At 42.1% G+C, this 20,635-nt stretch overlaps 1 long non-coding RNA gene across 1 annotated transcript in view; it reads right to left on the reverse strand.

Annotated features, from left to right (window-relative positions):
- The window catches only part of LOC126484566 (uncharacterized), a 180,081-nt gene that overhangs the window by 11,863 nt on the left and 147,583 nt on the right, over positions 1-20,635 (reverse strand). The window contains exon 2 of the long non-coding RNA XR_007587879.1: positions 20,616-20,634. This is a non-coding gene — a long non-coding RNA (uncharacterized LOC126484566). The remainder of the gene's footprint in view (positions 1-20,615; position 20,635) is intronic.

Raw genomic sequence — 20,635 nt, forward strand, 5'->3', positions numbered from 1 at the left:
CAAGCGCCCATGAATATCTGAGATGCCCTGGTTTTCCGCCAAAAGAAACTCGATTACTGCCCATTGTTTGCAACGCACATCCGTTACAGACGCCATTTTAACAGCTCCGTACAGCGCTGCCACCTGTCGGAAGTCAATGAAACTATACGAGACGAAGCGGGAATGTTTGAAAATATTCCACAAGAAATTTCCGGTTTTTTCAACCAAAATTGGCCGAGAAAAAAATGTGTTGCATTACTTATTGAACTGCCCTCGTACCTTCTTGGCAACCTAATAGAACAATTCACGAAATGGCTGGGAAGGTAGTCCTCAGTAAGTGCTTCAAGAACTCGGCGCGACAGTTCTAAGAAAAAATTGGACTCGCTAGCAACGCAAAAATTCGCTCTCTGGGACACAAGGTCCGTCTGCGTGAGACAGCGAAATGGCCCGACCTGCTGACCACTTAACAGCGATACTGCACTACCTGCCCAGCACGAAACGACGGCGCCAGCTACTAACAGTTAATGCGCGCCACGTCCGTTACGCTTAAGGATCCACAGCTGTTGTTACGATTGGAGGAACAGCACGACGCGCTTGACCTCCGCCTACACCTGGAAGTTCGTCATTTCCAGTTACGTTAGCTACTTCTAAGGCGGTACAATAATAATATTTTCGAACTTCCAGATTTCCGGGGCAACCGCAGGCAGAAACTTGTGTTAATCAGTGTAATGGAAAACAGCCAAAATTATGCTACAGGACAGAAAACCAAAAATACGGTCAAGTACAATACAGATGTTATCAAATTATTATGGTATACGCACCCGATTATCAAAAAGGCAAAATAACATACACATGCGAGTAACTAAGCGCAAATCAGGAATTACAGACACACAGATAGCTGTCAGTATACTCCTCTCGCTGCCGTAAGGAAACCTTGGGGAGGGGGCGCCCTATCTACTTACAGTAAACATCTTTTGTATTCAGAATGAGATTTTCACTCTGCAGCGGAGTGTGCAGTGGTATGAAACTTCCTGGCAGATTAAAACTGTGTGCCAGACCGAGACTCGAACTCGGGAACCTTTGCCTTTAGCCGGCAAGTGCTCTACCATCTGAGCTACAAAAGCACGACTCACGCCCCGTCCTCACAGCTTTACTTCCGCCCTTACCTCGTCTCATACTTTCCAAACTTCACAGGAGCTCTCCTGCGAACCTTGCTGTAACTAGCACTCCTGGAAGAAAGGATATTGCGGACACATGGCTTAGCCACAGTCTGGGGGATGTTTCCAGAATGAAATTTTCACTTTGCTGCGGAGTGTGCGGAGATATGAAACTTCCTGGCAGATTAAGATTTTCAGTTTGCAGCGCAGTGTGCGCAGATATGAAACTTCCTGGCAGATTAATAAACTGTCTGCCGGACCTACACTCGAACTCACGACCTTTGCCTTTCGCGTGCAGGTGCTCTACCATCTGAGCTACCAAAGCACAACTCACTCCCCGTCCTCACAGCTTTACTTCTGCCAGTACCTCGTCTCCTACGTTCCAAACTTCACAGAAGCTCTCCTGCGAACCTTGCAGAACTAGCACTCCTGGAAGAAAGGATACTGCGGAGACATGACTTAGCCACAGCCTGGGGGATGTTTCCAGAATGAGATTTTCACTCTGCAGCGGAGTGTGCGCTGATATGAAACTTCCTGGCAGATTAGAACTGTGTGCCGGGCCGAGACTCGAACTCGGGACCTTTGCCTTTCATGGGCAAGTGCTCTACCATCTGAGCTACCGAAGCACGACTCACGCCCCGTTCTCACAGCTTTACTTCCGCCAGTACATCGTCTCCTACTTTCTGGAAACATCCCCCAGGCTGTGACTAAGCCATGTCTCCGCAATATCCTTTCTTTCAGTAGTGCTAGTTCTGCAAGGTTCGCAGGAGAGCTTCTATGAAATTTGGAAAGTAGGAGACGAGGTATGGCGCAAGTAAAACTGCGAGGAGGGGGGCGTGAGTCGTACTTGGGTAGCTCAGATGGTACAGCACTTCCCCGCGAAAAGCAGATTAGATTAGATTAGATTAGTAATTGTTCCATAGATCATGAATACGACACTTCATAAAGATGTGGAACGTGTCAGGTTAATAAAAGGTGTCTATACAAGATATTACATTACACAAAATATTACATGACACTTAATATTTTTAATGTTTTGTGGGGGTCTGGGAAATTACCCACTCACTATATCCAAAAATTCATCTAATGAGTTAAAGGAGTTGCCATTAAGAAATTGTTTTAATTTCCTTTTAAATGCTATATGGCTATCTGTCCGACTTTTGATGCTATTAGGTAAGTGACGAAAGACTTTTGTGGCAGCATAATTTACCCCCTTCTGAGCTAAAGTTAGATTTAACCTTGAGTAGTGAAGATCATCCTTTCTCCTAGTGTTGTAGCCATGTGCACTGCTATTACTTTTGAATTCGTTCGGCTTGTTAATAACAAATTTCGTAAGTGAATATAGATATATATATATATTGTGAGGCTACAGTGAAGATTTCTAGCTATTTAAATAAATGTCTGCAGGATGATCTTGGATGAGCTCCAGCAATTATTCTGATTACACGCTTTTGTGCAATTAACACTCTTTTACTCAATGATGAGTTACCCCAGAATATGATGTCATACGAAAGCAGAGAATGAAAATAGGCGTGGTAAGCTAATTTACTCAGATGTATATCGCCAAAATTTGCAATGACCCTAATAGCATAAGTAGCTGAACTCAAACGTTTCAGCAGATCCTCAGTGTGTTTTTTTCCAGTTCAACCCCCCATCAATGCATACACAAAGAAATTTGGAATATTCTACCTTAGCTACCGATTTCTGATCGAAGTCTATATTTATTAATGGTGTTTCACAGAATAGGTGATATTCACGGTGTACTCGTGAAATGGTCGTACGGGAAAACCCCACTTCATCGCTACCTCGGAGATGCTATGCCCCACCACTCGTGCGCTTTCATATCTGCTTTCAGTACATATACAATGATGACATCTTATAAACGGCAGCTTGAAGAATTTTAGCTAGTAACTCAATTTCTTCAGAAAAGTGAGGGAGAACAGTTCTTTTTTAAGTGAACCCGACACTGTCTTTCGACAACGTTCAGATATACAGAGACACCAGTGAAACATTCAGGAAGATCCCAGCAAAGATTCAAAATGATTCAAATGGCTCTAAGCACTATGGGGCTTAACATCTGAGGTCATCAGTCCCCTAAACTTAGAACTACTTAAACCTATCTAACCTAAGGACAGCACACACATCCATGTCCGAGGCAGGATTCGAATCTGCGACCGTAACAGCAGCAGCGCGATTCCGGACTGAACCGCCTAAAACCGCTCGACCACAGCGGTCAGCGCAGCAAAGGAAATATCGAGATTTGAAGAGGTTTCATGAGGAATATGACATCATGTAATGGCTCAAAAGATGTTACCATCAGTATATATGAGAATGGTACAAGCATCGTTTTACGAAGCCCGCCCAGAACGCCACACACCGTGACGAGACCTAGGCGGCCACACAAGACCAAAAACAAGGGATGAGTCGAGAAGTAATCCGTGAATATTAAATCTCGGGGCACTCTGTGGACCTTGAGAAGGAACAGACCGCTTCTATATCCATAATTTGCATTATCTGGTTCAAATGGCTCTGAGCACTATGGGAATCAACTGCTGTGGTCATCAGTCCGCTAGAACTTAGAACTACTTAAACCTAACTAACCTAAGGACACCACATGCATCCATGCCCGGGGCAGGATTCGAACCTGCGACCGTAGCAGTCGCACGGTTCCGGACTGCGCGCCTAGAACCGCGAGACCACCGCCGCCGGCGCATTATCTGGGAGTACGCATTAGGAGTGATTTAAAATGGAATGATCGTCGGTAAAGCAGATGCCAGACTGAGATTCATTGGAAGAATCCTAAGGAAATGCAATCCGAAAACAAAGGAAGTAGGTTACAGTACGCTTGTTCGCCCACTGCTTGAATACTGCTCAGCGGTGTGGGATCCGTACCAGATGGGGTTGATATAGGAGATAGAGAAGATCCAACGGAGAGCAGCGCGCTTCGTTACAGGATCATTTAGTAATCACGAAAGCGTTACGGAGATGACAGATAAACTCCAGTGGAAGACTCTGCAGGAGAGACGCTCAGTAGCTCGGTACGGGCTTTTGTTAAAGTTTCGAGAACATACCTTCGCCGAAGAGTCCAGCAGTATATTGCTCCCTCCTACGTATATCCCGCGAAGAGACCATGAGGATAGAACCAGACAGATTAGAGCCCACACAGAAGCATACCGACAATCCTTCTTTCCACGAACAATACGAGACTGGAATGGAAGGGAGAACCGATAGACGTACTCAGGGTACCCTCCGCCACACACCGTCAGGTGGCTTGCGGAGTATGGATTTAGATGTAGATGAATTTTATCTTGAATTACCTATAAATTTAATTTCTGATCAGAGCATTAAAGTAACTACGGAGAGGAAAGAAACCTTATGAATAATAAATTCCCAAAGAATAGAGGAACGAGAATCTGTAAATAAATTTCGGCTGCCGTCATTTAGAGAAAAATTAGGGGAAAGTGCCGCTTATCGTATACCGTTTTTAATTAAATTATGGAATATATGCTCTGCTATTACTAAGGAATATTTAAATACTACTCTCGCAAAAAAAAATTGTTCCCAACATTTTCTCATTCAGTAAGAGTATGGCAAAGAATTAAAATAAGTAAATTTTATCTCCAGAAAACATTGTTCCTAATTTCCGGTTTTAGGGTATCCTATTTGCGGTTTGGAAATAAAAACTAAAATTTAATTGAGTTCGTAACGTAACCTTTATTCGGACCAAACGTTTGTTTCAAAAGTGAAGAGCGCTGCATAATTGTTTGTCACTCTGTAGACATTTCGGCACTAACAAGAAAAATATTCAGTCTTTTTGCTACAGAAGTCAAATGAAAGTATCATTGTCAACACCTGCACAAAGCAACCGATGCATTGAATTCAGATCTCTTCGGAGTTATCAGTTACCCATGATTGGTAGCAGAAAGTAAATGCACTCCTCGTCCTCTTCATACTCAGATGGTGAGTCTTTCACCATGGCTTCATTGCGGTTTGAATCTGAGACTTCTTCACCACGACCTTTCCATTTAGCGGCTCTCTAGTATTTTCGTACGAACAGCTTCGTTTTGGAAGCCCCAGACGTTGGAGGTCTATCAGATGTATCAAATGAAGCGACTAGAGAAGTTTATGTCGAACGTTATGTTGTTCCTATGGTCTTGTACTTGCTTTCTTTTTTCCCTTTGACAAAGACTGCTCCAAAGCGTTTTAAAAAGAAGATGAAGTCAACACTGCTCGTTTATCTAGTCTTCTTTTTGGATTTGATGGTGGAAGTCAAGAAGGAGGACTGATGTCGAAAATAGATATAGCGGTTATTTTTATTCTATTAACTGCAGTCGACAATGACCCTGCTGTAGCTTCTGAGGCCTCATTAGCATTTGTTGAAGATTGTGAGGAACATAATCTGTAGATGAAAAAGCCAGGCGTCATAAGGATGAATCCCACATTTATTGAAACCATTTGCACCCACAACTATTGTTGCGGCTCTCAATGGTGTGTTGCCCATCAATAGCCCAACGTCTTTGTCTCTTACACACTGGAGGGGATGCAGAGCCAGCTATCTTTCCATCTCTTGAAGAAGCGCTTGAATGGGTCCCTAAAAGACTCGTGAGGAGGTTGTAACCGGTGTGTTGCATGAGGTTGCTGGCAGAATAGTGTGATAACATAATCAAAAAATCCACGGGTGTACTGCTGGTCTACAGTGTCCAACGGGCACAATATTTCGGCGATCGTACATGTCGCCATCATCAGGTGAACTGACGGACTGAGCTCCTGTGAACGTGCCGGCACGGAGATCCATACACTATGGCTGCTCAGGGGGAACTGGGTTCAGTCGCGGCGGCGGCAGATTTAAATACCCTCCGCCCGCGGAGCGCTCACTCCGCCGTCCGCGCCCCGCGCCACGGTCGCGCGGTGGAACAGATTGCGAAGGCGTCTGAGATGACGTCGGTGTGATGGCTCTGTCCGCCGTGGTCGTCACAACTATACATTTGCTCGATTTACTCTTAATTAACCCAATCGCTGGTTCCCAAGCCTTGCTAAGATTATAGCCAGTCACGGTTTAAACCGTGGCGCGGGGCGCGGACGGCGGAGTGAGCGCGCCGCGGGCGGAGGGTATTTAAATCGGCAGCCGCCGCGACCGAACCCAGTTCCCCCTGAGCAGCCATAGTGTACGGATCTCCGTGCCGGCACGTTCACAGGAGCTCAGTCCTTCAGTTCACCTGATGATGGCGACATGTATGATCGCCGAAATATTGTGCCCGTTGGACACTAGATCGGCAGTACACCCGTGGATATTTTGGTTATGAAATACGCCGGGAGAAACTCAAGAATCACAGTGTGATAACATGTTATGGTGCACGATCAACAACATCAATGTTACGAATGTGATAGTGATGTCCATCGAAAATAAGGATCACTGGATCCCTCGTGTGTAATTTTTACATTGTTTATGAAGTGATCGAAAGACTCAGTAAAGTTGGGAAAGCGACATCCAACCAGGTGTATGACACTTTATCACAGAGCCTATAGGAGTTCCAATGCCAAGGTTAGGGCCTTTGCTATTACGCGGAAAAATCATGCATGGAGGTACAAAATGACCGGTTGTACTCACACATGTAACTCCGAACAGGCCTAGGAAGGCTCAACGGTACCGACCGGCCGTCGTGTCATCTTCAGCCCACAGGCGTTACTGAATGCGGATATGGAGGGGCATGTGGTCAGCACACCGCTCTCCTGGCCGTATGTCAGTTTACGAGACTGGAGCCGCTACTTCTCAATCAAGTAGCTCCTCAGTTTGCATCGCAACGGCTGAGTGCATCCCGCTTGCCAACAGCGCTCGGCAGACGGATGGTCACCCATCCAAGTGCTAGCCCAGCCCGAAAACGCTTAACTTCGGTGATCTGACAGTAACCGGTATTACCACTGCGGCTAGGCCGTTGGCCATACACGTAGCAAGAGTCGTAAAACCTCCTCATTCTGCTGGAGATTTTTTAAGACACGTCTTTAGGCTTTCAAACTTATAACCCCACCAGATCTACGCTGTTCAACTGTTTCCGGTCTTGCCACAATTGAAATTTCAATGAGTAGTAAATTGCAGGAGTCAGGCATTATCTTTCAAAGTTTTAGCTCTGTCTGCAGAAAGCTTCGTAAGTGTCCGAAATCTCCGTTCAGGATGTCATTTCAGGAACCCTCCAATCATTTTTTACCCGCAGGAGCCTTATTCTCATTGAAAACCTGTGGTAATTTATTACGCGCTGGAAACTGGAATGCTAGAAGCCTGATATCTCAGTCGTAAGTCCATAATACCATAATTCTGTAATTCTGCAATAGTAGGTAAGATCGTTTTCTATTTATGCCGGAAGTATAGGTTTTCTGCCAATGCTCTAATTCGGCACTACATTTATATCTCGTTCTTTGCACGTTTTCACATAGTCTTCCAAATTTGTTGACGGTACGCTGAAGTTTTTGAATGCTTCCAGAAGTCCATTTCCTTCTTTGGGATAACTTCCAAGGCTTTCCATATAGCTTCCGGTTCCCATAAATGTCACTTTCTTGGGGCAATCATTAAAAAAAAATCAAAACATCTGTTCGTATAAATGGCACCAAATTTTAGGTACCCGAGAAAAAGCAACCTGTTACTACCCGCTATTAAGGACCATCTCTTTCTTTTTTTTAGATACTACCTAACCCATAAGTGAACGGTGGACGACACGTTCTAGTAATTAGATATGAAGGAGCATTCCTCAGACTGCTGTCTCACATGCAACACTTTGAACGTACGTCTTACTTGGTTTGAGGAATGGCTTCCAACTGAATCTTCTAGAAAATGTTTATCTTGACCACAATGCGAAAATAACTGTGGAGAACGAAACGTTAACATCGGCAGCAACAAACTCGCATTGACATATGAAAATGCCCTTCGCTACTGGTTGTCGGAGAGATTACAGTGTGCATCACCAAGCAAGGAAGATTTCTATCCATCCGGAATAAGGCAACCACCCTAAATATGGGCACTTTAGTTAAAACTTCCGGGCTGAGAGGCCGTGGTCGATGTATAAAATTTCCACCTAACGTTTCGTCTCCATCTGCGGGACACATCTTCTGAGGTCGTCCGGCTACTGCCGGAAATTTTATACATCGACCACGGCCTGTCAGTCGTGACAACACTGGCCGTGAAAGCCTACATTGTATGATTATGGGCACTTTACCTTAAAAATTACTTTAAGTTCGTGGCGCCCAAGGAAAAAATTTATTTTTGAACGAAACGTCTTCTTCGTAGTGAGAAGCGCAAAGGACGCAGAAAAGTCCGCCATTCTGGCGGTTGTAGTGGCGACAGGGAGGGCAACTTCTGGAGAAAAAAGTAAGCGGTCAGTTCTACGGCCCAGCTGGCGAGAACTAGCTCTTGGCTCGCCCCGAAGGTTGGCAGCAGGGGTATTTTTTGTAGTTTGCAGCGCCGGCCTGCTAGCAAAAACCGAGCTCGCAGCCGTAACAGCCGATTCGGCGAAATCTTCTTGGAAGGACCAGCAGCTGCCGTCTTGCCTACTGTCGCGTCTTCGCTATGGGCGCTCACTGCTATGCTTCAGTTAAGTTCAACCGTTCATCACTTTGGACACAGGTTAGTGATGTCACTCGGTTTCGACCGCCGTGTTTCGGTCGTTTGGTGACCATGGGTATTTCGCGATACAACGGCAAAGCAGCAGGGCTAGACATGCGGTAAGGTTCATCGAAGTCTCACCCCCCCCCCCCCCCGCCCTCCCGCCACACACCTTTTTTTGTTGTGTAAACAACGCATGAAAGATAACTTTACAAAGACTACAATGTCGGTGGTATAGGAAGGAATTTTGTTTTGGATGATGGATCCATAGTAGAGTGTAGTCGGTCATATAAATATTTAGGTTCAATCACTTCGGATAAAAAGATAGAAGCAAGTAGGAAGTAAAGCATTGAATATAAAAGGGAAAGGTGTCAATTAAGCAGTTACACTCCGTTGTTTGGAATGAAACTTCTTGAAGAATCTTTAAAAGGAGAATATATGAAACTATAGTTGAGGGCATGGCTCTTTATGGTGCTGAACTTTGTTAGGTCTCCAAGGTCAGTGAGAAGTAATTAAAGGCAATGGAAATAGAGTTTTGGAGGTGAAGTTGTGAAGTAAGGAGAAGAGAGAAGATAAGAAATGAAGTATTACGCTAACAGATTGGAATTACAAAGTGCATTGTAGACACAATTGAAAATAAACGGCTATCATGATATGATCATCTTAGAAGAATGTCAGAGGAAAGTTGGCCTTCTGAAATGTGGCTCTGGGGACCTTCACGGCACAGAAAAAGGGGAAGACACCGGCTACATTGGAATGATGGAATGAGGCGTGCGAAGCTGGACAGAGCCATGCAAGAAGAGGAATGGTAAGATAGAAGGATGTGTAAACTTGGATGAGAGAGACGGCGATGCTATAGAGAAAACGCAGAAAGAAGAAGAAGTAACCTGGTTATCTTTGGTTTAGCGTTCCCTCTCTGATGTGTTCCCAGTTGTGTGTGTGTGTGTGTGTGTGTGTGTATGTGTGTGTGCGTGAGTGTGTGTAGCTCTAGTTCACTAGTCAGTCTTTGTGTCGTTTTGTGACTGTGTTTGTATCAGTAGAGGCTGACCTCATTAAACAGTACCGTGTCCTGTACAGAATTCAGAATACGCCTCTGTTCTTAAATTTTCGAAATCTTTTTATTGTTACTGTTGCTATTCGTGCCATCTTTCCTCGGTATCCATACAAATCGATGACCTATTCAGTGCTTCCCATGGTCTCAGACTTGATCGGGACGTATAGATTCCGACGTCTATTAATATTTATCTGGCTCGCAAACAGGAGCAAGTTCTTTTCACTTACACCACCCGGGACACGAGTACTTTGCCTGACAGTTTCGGTATGGTGGTGCGGAAGGGAATATAAGGTACAGGGTAAAAAGAGCGAGAAAACGTTTTCTGAAAATGAAAACTATGTTAACCTATAATACAAATGTAAGCGTAGGGAAGTTTTTTCAGAGATTGCTAGTCTGCAGTGTAGCCTTACAACAGAAGGTAACATTCCGTACAGTTTTCCAGTTTGAAGTCTCGAGAAAATCAGAGCACGAAATTCTTGTTTTAGATCTGAGATGACGTGAGTGACGTTGATAACGGCCTCCTGTATCGGAGATTGACAGCTGACAGCCCATTGGTATAATTTCAGATCTGGTTCCACACTTAAAAGGACAAATGAGGGAATTGTAGTAGCTTAGCATTTTGATATTAATCATTTAGCCCAGTTAAATAAATGAGAGTTTATATTTGAAAAAAAAAAAAAAAAAAAACTTAGGGCATGATATTCAGTACCTTGTCCCAAGTACACCTATATTTGCTCTAAAACTGTATTTCACAAAGGGTTCTATATACCACTTTAAGGCTATATCTCTAATGTTCTAGATGAGAAAAATGAGAAACTAAAAAGCTTAATGGGATACCTGTTGTCTCATATTTACGACGATGATCATTCACCTCTGGGAGACAACAGAATGGTTTGACATTCGGAGGAAAAATTCGGAATGAAATACGACTTTGTTGTAATAATTTCCAGTCCATTTCACATACCATATCACTGACACTCTCTCCCCTGTTACCTATTGGTAAAAATCCGCCTGCCTCTTTTGAGTGTTTCGATTATTTCTATCAAACATATCTAGTAAGAAGACCTAACAGCGCAGAAATAATCAAGATGAGAGCGATTGAGTGTAGAGCAAGCAGCTACTTTAGTGGATTTGCTAAACTTTCTGAGTGTTCTGCAAATGAAACACGATCCCCACTCGATTTCCCTAAAATGTTTCCTATGTGTGTGTTTGAATTTAAGTTACCTGTAATTCTAATTTGAATTTAAGTTACCTGTAATTGTAAACCTTAGATATTAAGTGGAATCGGTAACCTCTTAATTTGTAACGATTAACATCTAACAGAAATTCAACGTAATGTTGAAGAGCTCATTATTTATTGTTCAGGGTCAATTTTTTTTCGCTCAATTCAGATAGCTTGACTAAATCGTTTTGTAATTAATTTTGACCTTTCATAGCTCCGTCTTGGCAGTAAACGGCAGCAAAATCTTCATTCTATCTAGGAGAGGGATTTTCAAATTGTCTCCCAAGTAATTAATGTAAATCAAGAACAACAAAGGGTGTAATGACACAACCTTCTGGAACACCACATAAGTTCACGTCAGCTTCTTTGTGTTGTAATTACTGTGGTATTTGGCGACATGCTTGGTAAATAACAAAGATCGAGCAAATATGTTGACGCGCAGGGAAGGTTACAGTGCATCAATTTCAGCCTTTCACTGATGCAAAATCAGTTTCTCAGATACCCAAAACTTACCAGAGATCAGTTGGCTCTCGTATTTCTGAGTACTGAACAGAACCTTTTCAGAGGGAGTCTCTCGCTGGGCTATTTTTAAATTTCTATGACGCTGAAGGCTGTGTGCCTTTGGCGAGCTACCCAGACACAACTCTCGATCCTTCAGCTTTGCAGGACCTCCTCTCCTGTACTTTCAAAGCTTTGCTGAAACTCTCCTGTATGGATTTATTACTTTTTTAATACTAACACCTCTCGCAACACATTTTGCAGACAATAACCACATACTGTATACCAGTGAAAGTACTTGAAAAATTATAGAGGGTGACACAGAATAACGGGAACGTTGGAAATGAGTAGTGGCAGCCATGGGCAGGTGGCAGCACTGCAGGTTCGTGACAGTTAGAGAGTTAACAGTCGGCCATTTCAGTAACCATGGATCAGTGGAACGGACAACAGTGTGCGTTAGCTATAAAAATGTTTTATAAAAACAATGATAGTTTGGTAGCGGCGCAGAGGCAGTTTCGACGTTTTTATAACTTAGGATGTCATAATGCCATTCTGTCGAAACACGCGATAGAATGTTGGATTAATAACTTTGAAGAGACTGGATCCACCCTCAAGAAGAACAGAACGACCAAGAAGTGTGTGTTCTCCAGCGAATATTGACGTTGTACAAGAGTCTGACTTACAGAGAACACGGCGTTCAATTCGTAAACAAGCAGCAGTGGTTGGAATGTCCCGGGAGAGTATTTGCAGAATTCTTCACCTTGATTTAAAATTTCATCTGTGGTGTGCGTACTGTAAGACTTTCAGTACACGCACCATCAGATTGACTTGTCGCTCTAACGAAGTAGGCGAATGTCAGCAATATGTCTCGTGGTCTTATCGTGGCATGTTTATCATCTGCCATTAGGTCAAATGATAGAAATGCCACTTGCACGCTTAGAGTAGCAGATTGACGGTAATCAACTTTAAACAGAACTTGATTAATTTTTACACACATTTATTAAAGTAATAACAAGCATAAAAATTACTTAACTTGGTTCTGGATGCTATTTACAACTGACAACCTGAAGTTCCTTTGGTATTGGTACGTTAATCTTATTTCACGTATATCTCTGATACTTGACAAAAGTGTCTATACATTTATCTTCATACAGGAATATGGTAATCTTATTAGGCGCAGACTGAAACTTGACTATACACTGGTACAGACAAATGTAGAACTCATACAGACTGGTGCATACAAATGCAGATTGACTAATCGGAGGTCTGTACACTCGTTATAATACCTCACGCGTTCATGTATCACTGCGCGAGTGTGATCCGCGACGAGAAAAGGTTATCCGTTAGCAGCAATCTCATTGGCTGCATTACATATTAATATGCATATCAACGGAAGCAGAATTTGGTACGTCTCTATGGCAGCGCCATCTCGTAGTGCGGAGATGGACGAGCGCTGCGCCTGCGCTGTTTTGCTTAGCGGGGCGCGCTCTAGTGGGAAAATTGTGTACGCACTGACTACGCGGAACTATGTATACAACATCATCCGTACAAACTACAGATGGTGCAACAATTGAAGGACAACAATTACTGGTTACGATTAGGATTCTGTCAACAAACGATAACAAACATAAACAATGACAATGAATTTCTAAACAAGTTGTGGATGTCAGATGGGGCACATTTTCATCTCACAGGTTGTGTGAATAAACAGAACTACCGTTACTGGGCAAACACAAATCCTAATGACGTTCATGAGCGCCCTTTACAAGTTAGTAAAGTAACAGTATGGTGTGGTGTTCTATCACATGGGATTATCGGACCGTAGTTTTTCGCAAGTGAACAGGAAAACACAATAACTGTTAATGCCGATCGTTACTTGGACTTGTTACAAACTTTCGTTACACCTGCACTGAACAACTTTCCAAACGTTTAAGATTCCTGGTTTCAACAGGGCGGAGCGACATCACACACTGCACGGAAATCAATGGCATATGTGCGAGAATTGTTTGGCAGCCGTCTGATCTCACGAGTCGGTAACGTTCCCTGGCCTCCTAGATCGCCAAATTTATCCGTTTGTGATTCTTTCTTGTGGGGCTACCTCAAGAGAAAAGTCTACACGACTCGACCAAAAACCCTGGATAAGTTGAAACAGACAATTCGGGATGCAATTCACAGTATCCCAGCTGAGATGTTGCAGTGGTCAATGAGGAATCTCAAAAGCAGATTTCACTAATTTATTCGTTCAGGAAGACGCCATCTAAAGGACGTAATTAAAAAAAAATGATAAATGCCATCAATGTTTCACATACGGCAAAGTTGTAAGCTTTCAATTACTATGAATTCAATTTCTTTCCTTCATCACTTCTAGTTTTATTGGATTGTGGAAATGTTCCCGTTTCTCTGAGTCACCCAGTGTTATTGTAACACGCGTAGGTCAGCTGATACAATGTCATAAACACTGAGATGCGTGAAAACTAGCTTCGATCCTCGAAGTCTTATGCGGCAATATGCCTGAATAAAGTCTTACGGTTTTCAAGCCGTATCAGTTCGAACCAAAACGCATCTAGTTGATGGCTCGGGTATACCAATTTGCTTCATGTGTGAGTGTCGCTAGTATTCTCTCTGCTCCAGCTTTTTGACCGCGGCTGAATGGATAGCCTGCGGGCTTGATTACTCGTCTTCTGAGACCTGTTTGAGCACACAATGGGTGGCCCGCAGAACTGCGAGGGGAATGGAGTTGCAAGTGATATTTAAAACATCTCTCATCATTCTTGAGTCTCAGTTGCAGAATGAAGAATAAATGAGAAATATTTTAAATATCAACACAGTTCCTGATTCCTTGGGACAGATATATTGACTAAAACGTAGTTGCCAGTATAATGCAAAAAGGTAATTTAGTTCACTTTCTTGTTTCCATTTGGTGACCAGTAAGTGCTACAATGGGTCTCTGTGCTAGGGATAGGAATAATCAATAATCCGATATCTGTATTTTAGTCCTGAATAAGCCGTTTTTTTCGTTATGTGTTTAGTCTTTGTTATAACAGGTTCCTTTAATTTTTCTACTAACTGAGTGACATACAGGCTTAACATTTACCACAGCGGCAGTGCTGAGATTTTTGGTTCCTAAATAAACTTTTTTAAGAAACGAATACTCTTTTTCGTAAAATTTCCATTTCTGAGAAACTGGAAAAAGTGATCAACACTATTTTCATAAAAACATCTACAGTTTGAAACTAGCAACAAACACGACATAAGAGTAGCCACATTATTGCAGAGACAATAATGTACCTATAAAATGTCTGATGCCCGTCATGTCTGACAGAGTACACGCCGCATTGTTGTCTGGTACATGGGCTGTAAATATCAAATTTCGAAGGACTGACAGACACAAGACGCAATCAAGCACTGAAATAATTTGATGATGGAAGCTGAAAATACGCGCCGGACTTGGTCTCGAACCCGTATCTCCCGCTTAACATGTCCCACACAACTGATATCACACGCATGTACAGTGTATCTGTCAGCATGACTGCCTTGGTCACTTCAGTGCGGATGCACAATGGAGTCGGAGCATCTTGCGGGAACGCAGAACTCTCTGGAAGCAAGTAGGTGGACGGAGAGTGGACGCTGCTAGCGTCAGACAAGTTGAGAATTTGGGTGGGATGGAAAACGTGTCCGGATGGCCGAGCCGCTTAAGGCAAACGCTCGCGTTAAGCGGCAGACAACGCGTTCGAGTCCCGCTCCGGCAAAAATTTTCAGCTTCCACCATCGAATTATATCGATACCCGATTGAGGCTGGAGATTGTCTCTCCTGCGAAATAATGTACCTGTTGCTGTGTGTCGTGGCCTACTAGACGGTACACATTTAGGTACAGTGCAGTACTTGTCCCACGGTGTCTGTATCGTTCCCTCTCGTCTGTATCGTACCCTCTCGCTATGTCCCCGCACATCAGCTGTACTGCAGAATGGTACCAACCCTAGTTCGGAACTATTTTACAAAGTGCGGTAGCAATGAAATACAGTGCTCCATTTGCTTTAAGGGGACCTCGACGTGAAAATGGCTGAAAAATCGAAAAAAAAAACAAATTTGCCACCATCTGAAAGACAAATTTCTCCCATTTCCAAAAGCTGTTATGTGAAGAGTGTGGTGTCACTGCCAGACACCACACTTGCTAGGTGGTAGCCTTTAAATCGGCCGCGGTCCGTTAGTATACGTCGGACCCGCGTGTCGCCACTGTCAGTGATAGCAGACCGAGCGCCACCACACGGCAGGTCTAGAGAGACGTCCTGGCACTCGCCCCAGTTGTACAGCCGACTTTGCTAGCAACAGACACTGACGAAGACTCTCTCATTTGCCGAGAAGATAGTTAGCATAGCCTTCAGCTAAGTCATTTGCTACGACCTAGCACGGCGCCATTATCCTTTGTTATATTGCTATATTACTTCTGTATCATCAAGAGCGATGTTCTACAATTGTGGATTAAAGTTAAGTATTCCAGAAGCTACGTACTTTTCTTTATAGCATTCATTAAGTATCCTGTTTCAGACCTCATGCCAGCCTGCGTGAGTTTAAGGGCGTGCCTTTCGGCTTCCTCATTGTGTCTAGGCTGTCTTGTCTAGACACAACAAAGAGAGTAATAATAAATGTGTCCAACCAGCCACCCGTATCTAAGGTGCTTTTCGGGCGGGAAGAATCTCCTCTCCGGTAAGAAAATGTGGGCACTGTCATTGACCAACGGTGTCTTCTGATCACTGCGTTACACTCTTTACTACCTTGTCGGAGATTCTTGTCACCCACGAAGCAGCGTAACTGCTTGTGGCCTGTTGGACACTTCATTGTTCAGATTGGATGAAGTAACTGTACTAAGCAAGTACTTTGGTCACAGGTTTCGATTGGCTCAAAACATGAGCGGAGTGTATCGTTCTATTCGATTTGGTAAATACAGTTGGTAACTGAATGTAAGGTTCTCAAAATAGTAAAGTTTTACTTCGAATTACTCGATTTATTACTATGTGTGTCTACTAGTTTCTGCAACACACCGCCCACCTTCAGCTGAGGTAGCTTCTTCCGATATTTAGCTCATGACGCTATGTCGTAGAAACGTATGTCATCAGTCGTTATTTTTGAAAACTTTGAGTAGGCTACTAGTTTCAGCGCCACAGTAACGCCTTCTTCAGGCCACTACATGGTTACCAAATATATTAGTACTTAAAACTACAGAGTGTAAATTAAGTTCAATTACACTATAAAAGGTTACATCAAATAGATGCAAATAAACTATTATGAATTACAAATAATATGAAAAACGGGTATAAGGCGTGAGTACATGAAGTCTATAAAGACGGCTATCGAACACAAAGGTGTCACTGTAACGGGATGTAGCAAACCTACATATTCAAAGGCCAAAATGTGCACCACATTAGTAAGAAATAAAATATAAGAAAATCATAAAAAGAAGTAATAAGGATGTTGTAAAAAGTCGTAGTCACGGTTTATGAAAAATATGTGCAAAGTTATCGTAGAAAATGACAATAATTGTTAAACGATAGAGCGCAATAATCAGTCGTCCTATTTTTTGGGAAGATTTTATTACGCAAATCAAGATTTGTTACAGTAGTATTCAAAGAACTGTGACTGACGCCCGAACAACAGGAAACTAACATGCATCGAGATTTAAAAAAATAGTGCGTTGATAATGGATAGGCATTAGCCAAAATCTGGATTTGCCTAATAAAAGCTACAATGAAAAAAGACAAATGATTGCTGCGCTCTATCATTTATACATTACATAACAGTCGTTGAGTGCACCCACTCTCCTAATAGATGGTAACCTGATGACAATAATTGACATCAACGTAAGATAGTTCAAAACAGGATTGTGCATAAGTTTTGTTTCTAACATCAAAATGAATTATTTGTTAGGCTGAAGAGAAAATAGGGACAAATCATGTTATGTACAAAATATGCCGAACTGTATAGTAAAAATATAAGTTGGTACACGTGCATAGGGCGAAAACAAGTGAACAGTCAGTAAGAAAAAGCTGTCACACAGCTGCAAGGACATCCCATTGGTATGGAAGGTACAGGGTCCTTGTCAAGTTATATAGAAAAAGAAATACGGAATGGCAACTAAACAGGACAGGATTTAGTTAGCCTTTAGAGTGATGGATTGTCATAGGGTGTATCTTATTAATGAGAATATGCTATATCCAAATGAAAACATCACCTTAAGTAGAACCGACTGTGAAATTAAGTAGGAGACGGATTAAAGTAACCGATCTGTAGGGAAAACGCAAGAACAAAGAAATAGGTTGATTATGTCAGCGTGTGAAGATCCTGCATCAACTTGATAACGAACGTGATGTTATGTGGCGGGAGAAAGACGTTAGAATGAAGAAAAACCATGTAGGTGACCTACGAAAGGCTTTACTGAAAAAATGCACTCTGGATGTATAAAAGGTATTTAAAATAACAGTAAAATTATAATTATAATTAAGTAGAAATAAAGTGAGCACTAAAAAATTACCAGATATAAAAACATATTGTTATCATGTGGATGACGAAGTGTCATTAAAATTCGATAGCTTCCAATAATTAATGTGGGTATATAACAACAAGGGAAAAAACCTAAATGAAGCCACAATACTTAGTGGGAAACGGTTTAAAATAACAGCTCAATTAGAACAACGTACGGCGGGAACGACTCCAACCAACTTCATATCAAGTACGTAATTGAAATTTACACTTTAAATATGTGCCCTTATATCAGCAGAAGACAGAACTGGGTTGTGCTCCAAATATAAGGCACAGATAATGTGTCATCAAAGAATGAGGCTAATCATAAGGGGTAAGTGAATATAAACCAATACCATTACGTCAACAAAGTGAAAAGATTCACTACAGGTGTTCGTTATCGGTGGATGGGTGGCGGGTGCAGGGGTAAATATAAAAAGGGCATCCGTACTCAATACAGAAATCAACAGAGTTTTATAAGTAGTAACATATGAGAAGGAGGCATTATTGCAAGCATCTAATCAAAAATCGAGGATCACAAAGAGCTATAATACTGTAGATAAAGAGAAACACGGCATTACATCCGACAAACAATTGTGGACGTTTGGTATGAGTGTTACACTCGGATAGACGTGTTGTCACCAGGAGAGAAAATAGTAGCGGGTCGCGTCACCCCAATATGAAGCTGATTTTAAAAGAAAGCGAGTGAGAGAAAAAAATAACCTTGAAGAATGACCTCACGTGGAAAGGCAGGTGTTTGAAACCAAGTGTTTTGATATACAGCTTCGATTAAGATATTTCAATTACTACAGTACCCTCTTTCTAAAGTCATGCTGTGTTTTCATAATAGCATTTTCAATCTCTGTAGTCTTGTCGTCCTCCGTTGCGTATAACACTACGATGTGTTGATAATTTTTGTTTTGGGACCATGGAATTACAAGTGAATAAAATACAGGTTTTGTGCCATACGCGTTTGGCCTTTATCCTTTGCAAGACATCTTCAGTGACCTGCAGTAGGTACATATTTTTGTTTAAACTATTTAATTTACATTAGGGTGTTGTATATATGGATTACAGACAGTTATGGCACGTTTTGCTTTCCTGTGATGCAGTAATATTAGCAAAGGAACAAAAGCACAACATGTAGATCAACATCCACGACAAAACATGAAAAAAATCATTTTAAACAACCATGACAAATACAAATGCAGGAAAACTACCACATCCCGAAAGTCATTCTCTCACTCTCACTCTCTCTCTCTCTCTCTGTCACACACACACACACACACACACACACACACACACACACACACACACACACACACACACACCATTAAGAAACAAAATAAAAATAAAAATTATAAAAATAAAAAAATGATACATTTTCAACTAATCGCAGCAAAACAAATACCATTTCACATACACACACACAAACACACACACCTGTAGCTGGCAATAACGTTCGGCAGTTGCCAACACCAAAAGAAAACAACAAAACAGATGTTCAGTTCCAAGTGATGTGATGTCGGAAAACAAAGTTTCAAAAGGCAGTTATAAACCAGCGACGACGAAGGAACAAAAGCGCAAGCTGTGATAAACTCCACGAGTATAAACTTAAATTATTACGGCTTCATAGCAGTGGGAAAATTACCAGAACTGTTTAAAACCACTATATACAACGTACTAGATGTATGATAAATATTGTATTATAAACAAAAATACATACATATTCCAGGAAAATAGAATGACGGAACTGTTGGACAGAACAAGCCATAAACGTCTCCTTGGTACGAGTAGAGTTCTGTGTTATGTCCAGCAATAGCTAATTTTAAACAGCTGGCAGTAAATGGAAAACATTGTAGAAATTGAATACAGTCGGTTATTCACAGTATTATGTACTATCGATGATTGTAGGTGTGGGTAGAATGAAACACATTGGCACCAGACAGGAAGAAACTGTGTATTGCATCGTAAGAGTGGGTCTCACTATGGTGCTGGGAATTCACCTCCGTTTCTAATCAATAGTGATGTGAACCAGCAATCTGAGCTGATTCCTCTCATATTTATCGCTGAATAAACCCAGCAATATCTATAGAATTTGGCCATGAGCTGGAAAAATCACTTAAGCGATTGCGGTTTAAGATTAAAAATCAAGAAAACTGAGTATCTGAAATGTGACATCAGGATGAACACGGAGAACCAACCAGTTACTAGACGTGCACAGTCTAAGTCTGGATCCCCTTTTAATTTTGGTTGGTTGGTTTAAAAGAGGGAGGAAGGGACCAGATTACGAGGTCATCGGTCCCTTGTTCCGAAGGGAACAATGGCGTAATGGTGAGAATAAGACAATGAGACAACACAAAACAGATTGAAAGGAAAAACCACAACAACGACACACAAGCCTGAATCAGTATGAGACACGCATTAGGAAAGAAAAGAGTTCATTCTGCTTAATCAGTAAACGTATTTCCAAGTGTATGACTTACCGATAATTAAATAGAAGCCATAAGCTGCAGTACAAGATTACCGGGCTTCTAGAGTCATGCTATCGCTTGCAAGCAGCTGTATATTTTTTGCGCCGCATTCCACTGAGTACTCACCCATTAACACCATTGTCATC

Source organism: Schistocerca serialis, chromosome 6 (genome assembly GCF_023864345.2).
Source record: "Schistocerca serialis cubense isolate TAMUIC-IGC-003099 chromosome 6, iqSchSeri2.2, whole genome shotgun sequence".
In the NCBI taxonomy this organism is placed as follows: domain Eukaryota; kingdom Metazoa; phylum Arthropoda; class Insecta; order Orthoptera; family Acrididae; genus Schistocerca; species Schistocerca serialis.